The sequence below is a fragment of the Pleurodeles waltl genome, chromosome 7, assembly GCF_031143425.1.
Source record: "Pleurodeles waltl isolate 20211129_DDA chromosome 7, aPleWal1.hap1.20221129, whole genome shotgun sequence".
Taxonomy (NCBI): Eukaryota; Metazoa; Chordata; class Amphibia; order Caudata; family Salamandridae; genus Pleurodeles; species Pleurodeles waltl.
The window spans coordinates 634,556,662-634,566,828 of NC_090446.1; the positions used below are offsets into that span (position 1 = coordinate 634,556,662).

At 45.7% G+C, this 10,167-nt stretch overlaps 1 protein-coding gene across 1 annotated transcript in view; it reads right to left on the reverse strand.

Moving 5' to 3' along the window:
* Positions 1-1,435, reverse strand: part of LOC138304489 (sulfate transporter-like) — a 93,732-nt gene extending 92,297 nt beyond the window's left edge. The window contains exon 1 of the mRNA XM_069244602.1: positions 1,358-1,435. The gene's annotated coding sequence lies outside the window, so the exon portion shown is untranslated. The remainder of the gene's footprint in view (positions 1-1,357) is intronic.
* Positions 1,436-10,167: the final 8,732 nt, after the last annotated feature.

The following is a 10,167-nucleotide window of genomic DNA, read 5'->3' on the forward strand; positions in this document are numbered from 1 at the left end:
AGTTACTAAGGGCTAGATGTATCAAAGATTTTTGCATTCGCAAATGGTGAGAATCACAAAATTACACCGTTTGCAAATGTGAAAATGCCTTTCAGAATGTCTGAAAGGCATTTGCAGTGCAATTCCAAGGAATCGCTAAAATAGTTATTCCCTGAAATTGCGACTCCATTTAAGGAATCTCAAATTGCGATTCCCTAAATAGCGAATCGCAAATAGGGAATGCCTATTTGCGATTACTAGAGCACATGCATTTCCTAAATGCAAATTTGGCATTTAGGAAATGCAATTACCACGAATTGAAGTTTGGTGGTAAGCATGTGCAATTTTAAAAAATGCATTTCTAATGCATTTTTAAAAATGACATGTAGCGCACACATGCCCCTATGGTATGTGTGTGCTTTACATGTCCACAAATATTTTTGGGGGGTGCATCAAAGGGGGCCTTAGGCCCCCAGCACCCTGGGATTTGTATTACCTAATTTGCGAATACCTAACAGGAATTCACAAATTCGGAAATGCAAAACCGTTCGCATCTATGAATGGAGTCCCATTCCCTAATTGCGAATCACCGAATCACAATTTTCATACATCCCCTTTTGCATTTCTTAAATAGCGATTTCTTAAAATTTGTTATTTAAGAAATGCAAACCGGGAGCTTCATACATCCAGCCCTAAAAATGTAGTCTGTAACCAATTAAATAAAAAAGATTCACTGCCACATTTGTCCCCGTTGCCAATTTCTTTAGGATACAGTTAAAAAAAACTGTGTAAGAGGTCTTTCAGACTTCCCTCTTTATTGCCCTGCTCCTTGTAGCTATACCCCTTTGTGCTGCCACTCAATATACCCATTTTATGGTATTCCAGAGTAAATGTGTTTCTGTTTCCAGCACTGTCCACCACAGTACACAGAGAATAAAGATTCCGTGCTTATACGCAGATGTGGTTTTCACACACTTAGCTAAGGTGCCTTTCCTTGACAACAGACTCAGATTCTTCATATTTAACAGCCTTGAATCCGAAACACAATTTTATTTTTCCATTTTACAGCAACCCTGCGAATTAAACATGAGAAGGCAGAGCAAGAAAATTAGTGTTTCTCGTCATAGACTGCAGACTACGTGCTAGGTTATTGACCACATGACAAGGAAGTTCTAGGCCATCGCCAACAGCGCCACCAGCAGGGGACTGGGAGATTTGTCACGCAAACACTTAAATATGACCTGATTATCGGTGCACAGCGGCAAAATGTCACTCGGGGTGCCAGCAATCTTTGCGCCAGCCTTGCGCGAGAGCAGGTTTAGTGCTCTGGCTTTAAAATACATTGTCGAGCTGGACAAAGTAGATTAAATGCAACTACCTTCAATCTGTAGGTGGTCCCTGGGTTATTCCTCTTCTTTCTTACCAGGTTCAGACTACGGAGCCGGCAACAAAAATGAGTGATGAATGATATCCGAAGGTATTCCCTACCTTATGTACTTTTAAGAGGCAACCAGAATAGCCCCTCGGGCGCAGTGCAGTATTTTGGAAAACAACTGACAGACTGTTTTGAGTTATGTTTTTTAAACTCATTGCACTTCTGAAAGGCAGTTAGTGACAGCGCGATACTCGGAACGAGTGCCAGAAAAAGCAAGTGTCAATACTGGGCGCATGTTTCCTAAACAACGAAGTTGATGCCGGAGATGTCTGAGTGACGCCCAGAAGCGCCGAGCACACAGCACAGGGTGAATGGTCACGCGGAGAGTGATCACTGTGCCTGGGAGTCGGTACCCCAGGCACTAAGGCCCATATTTTTACTTTTTTAGCGCCGCATTTGCGCCGTTTTTTGACGCAGACACGGCGCAAACCTACTAAATACAATGGTATTTTGTAAGTTTGTGCCCCTTTTGCTTAAAAAAATGACACAAATACGGTGCTAAAAAAATATAAATATGGGCCTAAGCAGGAGATCCAAGATGGCTGCAGCTGCACTGCGATTGGCACAAGCACAGTTTCCATGAGTGGGATTGGTGAACCTAGGAGCAGACAGACCATGAACCTAGGAGCAGACAGCCCTTAAAAAGTAGGGAAGAGATGAGGTGGCAGGGCAGAAATTATAGGGTGCAGATTTGAATTTGGGGCTATGATAAAGTGAGAAATGGAGGAGGATGCATGGGTGGGGTAGATCTTGCTAGGGTAATGAATATCTCCTGGGAGCCCCCTACTTGATGATAATATTAGGACCAGATACAAAGAGTGGATTTCAGTCTAAAGTATTGCACACTAGGAGGCTCATTTACAAGTCCCTAGTGCCACCGTAACAATACTTTCAGTGACGCTCCGGCCACTTTGCATGACAACACTGTGTTGTAAATATGGGCCCCGGCCGATGCAGTTTTCTGTGGCTGAGGGACATGCAAAGAGTGTTGCTATGGGCATTTCCACGCAACACCCATTACTTTTGACACCAACCCAGATTTAAAAAAATCGTAAACCAGCGCCAAAAACTAATGGCACCCATGGGTGGTGTCAGCATGGTACAACAAAGACAAATACTTTTATTTCCCCATGTTTTAGCTTTTTCTCTGTGTGCAGCTTTTTGCAGCACACATAGAAACAGCAAAACACCATAAATGATTGTTTATGTGCATGAAGGCACATAAACAATCACTAAATAATGACGCTCTGCTACTTCATGTGTATTGCATTTTGCAGCAGACATAGAAGTAACAAATCTTTATTATTGATAGCTTATGTGCAGGAAGGGGCACCTTCCTGCACATAAACAATCATTCCTTGCAACGCAGGCACCCGTTCACTATAGTGCAAGGGTGCCTGCATTGGCGATAGGCAGCTAATTTTAGCACCAGCGCTAGGGGAAATGCAGAAGTGCACCACATTTTCTTAAATATGTCTCATCCCTGCATTTCTGAAGTGACACAGTGTGGGGCTGCCAATTTTTACGCTGAGCCACCTTCTTGCCAGTGGCGGCTCCTCTGCTAGGGTGGAGGAGCGTCACCCCTTCGCCAGCAGCAGCCGCTGCAAATCCTTTAACAGACGAAACAATAATACACCATGTTAATAATTATTTCATTTGTTAAAGGGGCGGGGCATTGGGGATGACGAGCATGATGGGAGAGCACTGTGCACTCCCCTCAGTGCCCATTAATGTTTGGCTGGCCGTCTTGTGCTGGCCAAACACACATGCGCAGTGTGCTCTTTCCAGCCCAGCTCTGTGTTGCCAGGCTGGAGAGAGCAGGCACAGGGTCCCCGTCTGCCTTGAAGCACCCTGGCTGGGTGCTCCCAGCCAATCCTTACGCTCCGAGCAACATCAGGAATGGCCACAGGGCAGGATGGGAGCCTGGGCCTGCAGCAGCGGGAGAAAAAGTAGTGGCGTGGCGGCAGATCAGATAAGTTAAATTTTACCACAACCACCTTTACCCGCCCTCCCCTTGTTCATCCTATGACTAACATTATTAGGGAGGCAACCACACGGGCTGCTGAGTCCTCAAAAGGATTCTAAAATGGGATCAGGAACGCAGTGGCACTCCTTAAAGATTTTGTTTGCCCACCAACAATAAAATGGTGGGCACCAGTGAGGGCAAGGTTATGGGCCTGATTCACAAAGGTAACATACTTTTGAGTAGGTTTACTACTTTTTGGCTATTCACAAAATATGAGTTTCAATTTTCTCCACAAGTGTAACTCACATATCTCCACCAACGTGAAGGACCTGGGGGCAACATGCTTTTGACTAATTTACAGTTCTGAGTAACCTTACTACTTATTGACTATGCAGAAAATCCAAATGCACATTTCATAAAAACGAATTGAGGAAAATGCACAACTGTGTTGTAAAGTTGTCTTTGTGCTCTGTAGTTTTCAGTAACGTTCAAGGTCATATGTATCTCAATATGTACAATTGTCCACATTGTTCCCATAATTTGCTCAGGAAGAACCAATAATCTTTTGTAAAGTAATTTTAAAATATGATCTTGTACATGCATTTTCAGTACCATCTGACACAAGGTTTACTATAAATTAATTGACAAGAAAAGCAAGACACCATGCACACCTACTTTCAATCCCTTTTCTCTAAAGGTTACTGGACTGATATAATATAAACTATCACTATTTGTTAAAGATTGTTTTAGGATTAAAGTTGTCTCCAAATGTATATTCTTTGAAACTGATGTTATGATCCCAATGTGCATTGAGATGAACCATTTTCACTATTTCCTTCTTTAATTCTTTGAATGAAAAGCAGGATGGGGGCCCATGTGTCGTTTTTGGTCCAGGTGCTTCAAATGGTTCGGACTGGCACGTATTGATGTAATGTATCTGTAGTTGTTGGCCAGTTGAATATTTTTCTCTGCGCTTTTGTTTTATTAAAAGCAGGCAGTGAGTAGAAATGCAAGTATTAGTTTCAATTAGGTATGTGGGGAGGGATGTCTGAGGCTGTGTATTTATTGTGTACAAGCTGTCAACCTTGCAGTAAGCACTCAAGCTGGGGATATGTTAGATATCCATTGACGACAAACGCAGTGAGCCCTTCCCTGTCTGCCTGTTACCTGTTGCTTGTGTGATCTGAGTCACACAGCAAAATTCTATTTTTGAATTATCCATTGAGGCATTGGTTTGCACTTTGTTATTTTGTCTAGTGCCAATTATACAACAGTCTTTCTATTTATGTATGGATTTATAATGGATGGCTACTGTAGGAGGCTGGCCTGGGTTGTGGTACTTTCTTGTGCCAGGTCCAGTTATCCCTTAGTGTAGAAGAGGTGTTTCTAGCAGCTTAGGCTGATAGAAGGTAGCTATGGCAAAGCAGCTTAGTCTGAACTAGGAGACATGTAAAGCTCCTACTATACCACTGGTGTCATATGCGCAACATCATAAGAAAACACAATACACAGAGTTACTAAAAATAAAGGTACTTTATTTTTATGACACTATGTCAAAAGTATCTCAGTGAGTACCCTCAGTATGAGGATAAGTTACATACACAAGATATATGTACACAAACCAAAATGAGGTAAGTAATAGCAAAAAAAGTAATGCAAACAGTGTAGAATTACAATAGATTGCACATAGGAGCACATAGGTATAGGGGCAACACAAACCATATACTCCAAAAGTGGAATGCGAACCACGAATGGACCCCAAACCTATGTGAGCTTGTAGAGGGTTGCTGGGACTGTAAAAAAACAGTGAGGGTTAGAAAAATAGCCCACCCCAAGACCCTGAAAAGTAGGTGTAAAGTGCACCTACTACCCCCAGAGAGCACAGAAGTCGTGATAGGGGGATTCTGCAGGAAGAACAAACACCAGCAATGCAACAACAGTGGATTTCCGGACCTGAGTACCTGAAGACAAGGGGACCAAGTCCAATAGTCGCGACAGTGTAGAGAGTGGGCAGGAGCCCAGGAAATGCCAGCTGAAGGTGCAAGGAAGCTGCCACCAGTTGGAAGAAGCTTGGAGTTCTGCAAGAAAGAAGAGGACTAGGAACTTCTCCTTTGGAGGATGGATGCCCCACACCGCGATGAAGCTTGCAGAGGTGTTCCCACACAGAAAGACCGCAAACAAGCCTTGCTAGCTGCAAGGGTGACGAAAGAGGTTTTTGGGTGCTGCTGGGGCCCAGGAGGGACCAGGATGTCGCCACTTGGAGGAGGAGACAGAGGGGGCACCTAGCAACTTAGGGAGCCCTCACAGAAGCAGGGAGCACCCACAAAAGTACCTGAACAGTCACTTGGAAGGAAAGTGAACCGGAGTCCACGTGAAGTCACAAAAGGAAGTCCCACGACGCCGGAGGACAACTCAGAAGGTTTTGCACTGCAGGATGGAGTGTCAGGGGCCCAGGCTTGGCTGCGCACAAAGGAAATCCTGGAAGAGTGCACAGGAGCCGGAGCAGCTGCAAACCACGCGGTACACAGCAATGCAGTCTAGCGTGGGGAGGCAAGGACTTACCTCCACCAAACTTGGACTGAAGAGTCACTGGACTGTGGGAGTCACTTGGACAGAGTTGCTGTGTTCCAGGGACCACGCTCGTCAGGATGAGAGGGGACCCAGAGGACCAGAGTTGCAGTCTTTTGGTGCCTGCGTTAGCAGGGGGAAGATTCCGTCGACCCACAGGAGATTTCTTCAGAGCTCCTGGTGCAGGGTGAAGGCAGGCTACCCCCAGAGCATGCACCACCTGGAAACAGTTGAGAAAGCCGGCAGGATTAGGTGCTACAATGTTGCTGGTTGTCGTCTTGCTACTTTGTTGCGGTTTCGCAGGCATCCTGAGCAGTCAGCGGTCGATCCTTTGGTAGAAGGTGAAGAGGGAGATGCAGAGGAACTCTGATGAGCTCTTGCATTCGTTATCTGAAGAATTTCCCAAAGCAGAGACCCTAAATAGCCAGAAAAGGAGGTTTGGCTGCCAAGTTAGGAGGATTGGCTACCAAGAGAGGTAAGAGCCTATCAGAAGGAGCCTCTGACGTCACCTGCTGTCACTTGCCACTCAGAGTAGTCCAGTGTGCCCCCAACACCTCTGTTTCCAAGATGGCAGAGGTCTGGGACACACTGGAGGAGTTCTGGGCACCTCCCCTGGGAGGTGTAGGTCAGGGGAGTGGTCACTCCCCTTTCCTTTGTCCAGTTTCGTGCCAGAGCAGGGCTGGGGGATCCCTGAACTGGTGTAGACTGGCTTATGCAGAGATGGGCACCATCTGTGCCCATCAAAGCATTTCCAGAGACTGGGGGAGGCTACTCCTCCCCAGCCCTTCACACCTATTTCCAAAGGGAGAGGGTGTAACACCCTCTCTCAGAGGAAATCCTTTGTTCTGCCTTCCTGGGCCAGGGCTGCCTGGACCCCAGGAGAGCAGAAACCTGTCTGAGGGGTTGGCAGCAGCTGCAGTGGAGACCCCGGAAAGGCAGTTTGGCAGTACCCGGGTACTGTGCTAGAGACCCGAGGATCATGGAATTGTCCCCCCAACACTAGAATGGTATTTGGGGTGACAATTCCATGAACTTAGACATGTTACATGGCCATGTTCGGAGTTACCATTGTGACGCTATACATAAGTAGTGACCTATGTATAGTGCATTCGTGTAATGGTGTCCCTGCACTCACAAAGTCCGGGAAATTTACCCTGAACGATGTGGGGGCACCTTGGCTAGTGCCAGGGTGCCCACACAGTAAGTAACTTTCCACCCAACCTTCACCAGGTGAAGGTTAGACATATAGGTGACTCATAAGTTAATTAAGTGCGGTGGTAAATGGCTGTGAAATAACGTGGACGTTATTTCACTCAGGCTGCACTGGCAGGCCTGTGTAAGAATTGTCAGAGCTCCCTATGGGTGGCAAAAGAAATGCTGCAGCCCATAGGGATCTCCTGGAACCCCAATACCCTGGGTACCTCAGTACCATATACTAGGAAATGATAAGGGTGTACCAGTATGCCAATGTGAATTGGTAAATTTAGTCACTAGCCTGTTAGTGACAAATTTGGAAAGCAGAGAGAGCATAACCACTGAGGTTCTGGTTAGCAGAGCCTCAGTGAGACAGTTAGGCATCACACAGGGAACACATACAAGGCACATACTTATGAGCACTGGGGCCCTGCATGGCAGGGTCCCAGTGACACATAGACTAAAACAACATATATACAGTTAAATATGGGTGTAACATGCCAGGCAAGATGGTACTTTCCTACAGCTACCCCAGTGAGATTTCCCAGTGCCAGGTAAGAAACAGGTTGGCAGAAGCATAGTTATAACAGCCAGGTTTTCAGCAACTTGGGAAACTCCAAAAAGGAGGTGCATTGCCAAAACTTTAAAGGCAGAAAATTCCATAAAGTGGGCCCATGCAAGGAGGAAGACCTGCCCCTAACCTAAAACATTTTGCACATGGAACCACAGCAAGATGTGAGCTACAGGAACGAAGGATGCGATTGGGTACATAAAGATGCACCAGTGAGCTCAGGTAGCTGGGGCTGCAGGCACTCTGAGCTTTGTGCATATAGCACACCAGCAACAAGTTACCAAATCGCAAATTGGACTTTTTACATACCAAAACACATTTTTGCGATCGCAAATGGCCCAACAAATGTTTGAAATATCTGGCCCTTAAAATTTTGCAGCTGCTGCTGATTGCGGGGAGCAACGCTCCTCCGCCATTGTGGAGGAGCCACAGGTGCCAGATTCCTGACCACAGAGCTGGGGGTGGGCAGTGGTTACCTTAGTAAGACAAAGGCTGAGATTAGTTGGCTTTGATCCAACATACACCTACAAAGACATAGGGCCAGATGTAGCAAAGAAACATTTTGCGAGTTGTAAATAGCGAGTCATAGCGACTCGCTATTTGCAACTTGCAAAATGTTATGCAGAACGGTGTCTCAGACACCGTCTGCGAGTCGGTATGGGGTCGCAATGACCCACCTCATGAATATTCATGAGGTGGGTCGCAAATTGCGGCCCCATACCGACTATGGGCACTCGCAAACATGGAGGCCTGCTGTAGTCAGCAGACCTCCGTGTTCGTGACTGCTTTAAATAAAGCAGCTTTTTTTTTTTTAAGTGTAGCCCGTTTTCCTTAAAGGAAAACGAGCTGCACTTAAAAAAAAAAACGAAACCTTTAGTTTCGGTATTTTTTCAGGGCAGGGAGTGGTCCCTTGGACCACTCCCTGCCCTGAAAAAATGTTTTTGGGTCTAGTCACAAACTGGAAGGGGTCCCATGGGGACCCCTTCCAATTTGCGAGTGGGTTACCATCCACTTGAAGTGGATGGTAACTGCAACACCATTTGCGACCGCATATGCGGTCGCAAATGGTATTGCATACCACTAGGAATCGCAAATAGGAAGGGAACACCCCTTCCTATTTGCGATTCTGAAATGCATTTTGCGAGTCGGTCCGACTCGCAGAATGCATTTCTGCATAGGAAAATGCGATTTTCAACTCGCAAACGGCAGTTTTTGCCGTTTGCGAGTTGCAAATCCTTTCCTACATCTGGCCCATACTGATTTGAGTGTCTTCCGAATAAGAGGGTCAGGCTATGCACCATTTCAATGTCAGCCAAAGGTGCATTTAAATATTAAACAGAGTACAGCTCAAAGAGGAGCCCTGTGGCACCCACAGGCATTGCTTAATTTGATCCAGTGGGGGGCAACTGCACATATTTTTTGGGGCCGGCACATATTTGTTTGTTTTAGGCATTTACTGTAACTAAAGGGCACTAATGGGAAATATGAAGGTAGAAAAAGATCGAAAATTGCACAAAGGGAGAAATCAGAAAGCTGCAAGAATGAGCTGGGGTGGCTGTAAATGGATTAAAGAAGCCAGAGACGGCTTTAGGATTATGCTGCCTCAGTATTCGGTGCCCGCACATTTAATTGCAGTAGCCACGTGTTTCAGAGGAGAGCTTTGGGCACCAGCAAATTTTTATTTACAAATTAACCACTGCCCGCAAGGCAAATGTAAAACCTCAGAAGCATGAGACTTAGAGAACACCGGGAACGAACCATATAGGAAGAAGGAACTAAACCAGGCTAGAGCAGAATCCTGAATTCCAATGTCAGCTGATCTCTGACATAGAACAGAATGAGACACTATTGAAAGTTGTGCTTAAGTCTAGTACGTTCAGGGCAGCAAAACTTGTACTATCCAGCTGCCATCTTAGATGCTCTACAGCACCAAGTACTTCAGTTTTGGTGCTGAATCCAGAATGGAAGCCTGACTGAGATGCATGTAGTAAATCATTGTCCTCCAGAAATGCAGACAGTTGACGGTCAATATGTTTTTCTACAATCTTTGTGCAAATAGGCAAAAGTGATATAAGGTGTTAATTGTGTCATTCTGTGGCATCCAAAGTAGATTTCGTCAACAGGAGAGAAACCATGGCATGTTTCCCTGCTGCGGGGACATTACCTTCCACCACAGAATCAGTCATTAGCCGAAGTAGGTGAGGGACCAGCAACGGACCCACCTGATAATCCCTGGTGGAAGAGGATCATATGGGGAATCCAACTTTATGGATGCAAGCAGATCTAAGAGAGCAGATTAATCTAAGATGCAAACGTCTGAAATTCTGGGTTTTGCAGAGTTGTAAGAGGCTGTACTGAGCCCAGTAGCACCAGAAATCTCTGCAACCCTATTGTGAAAAAAATGAGCTAGGTCATTACAATTTTGCTGTGAAAGAGAAGGAGAAGGGGTTACCA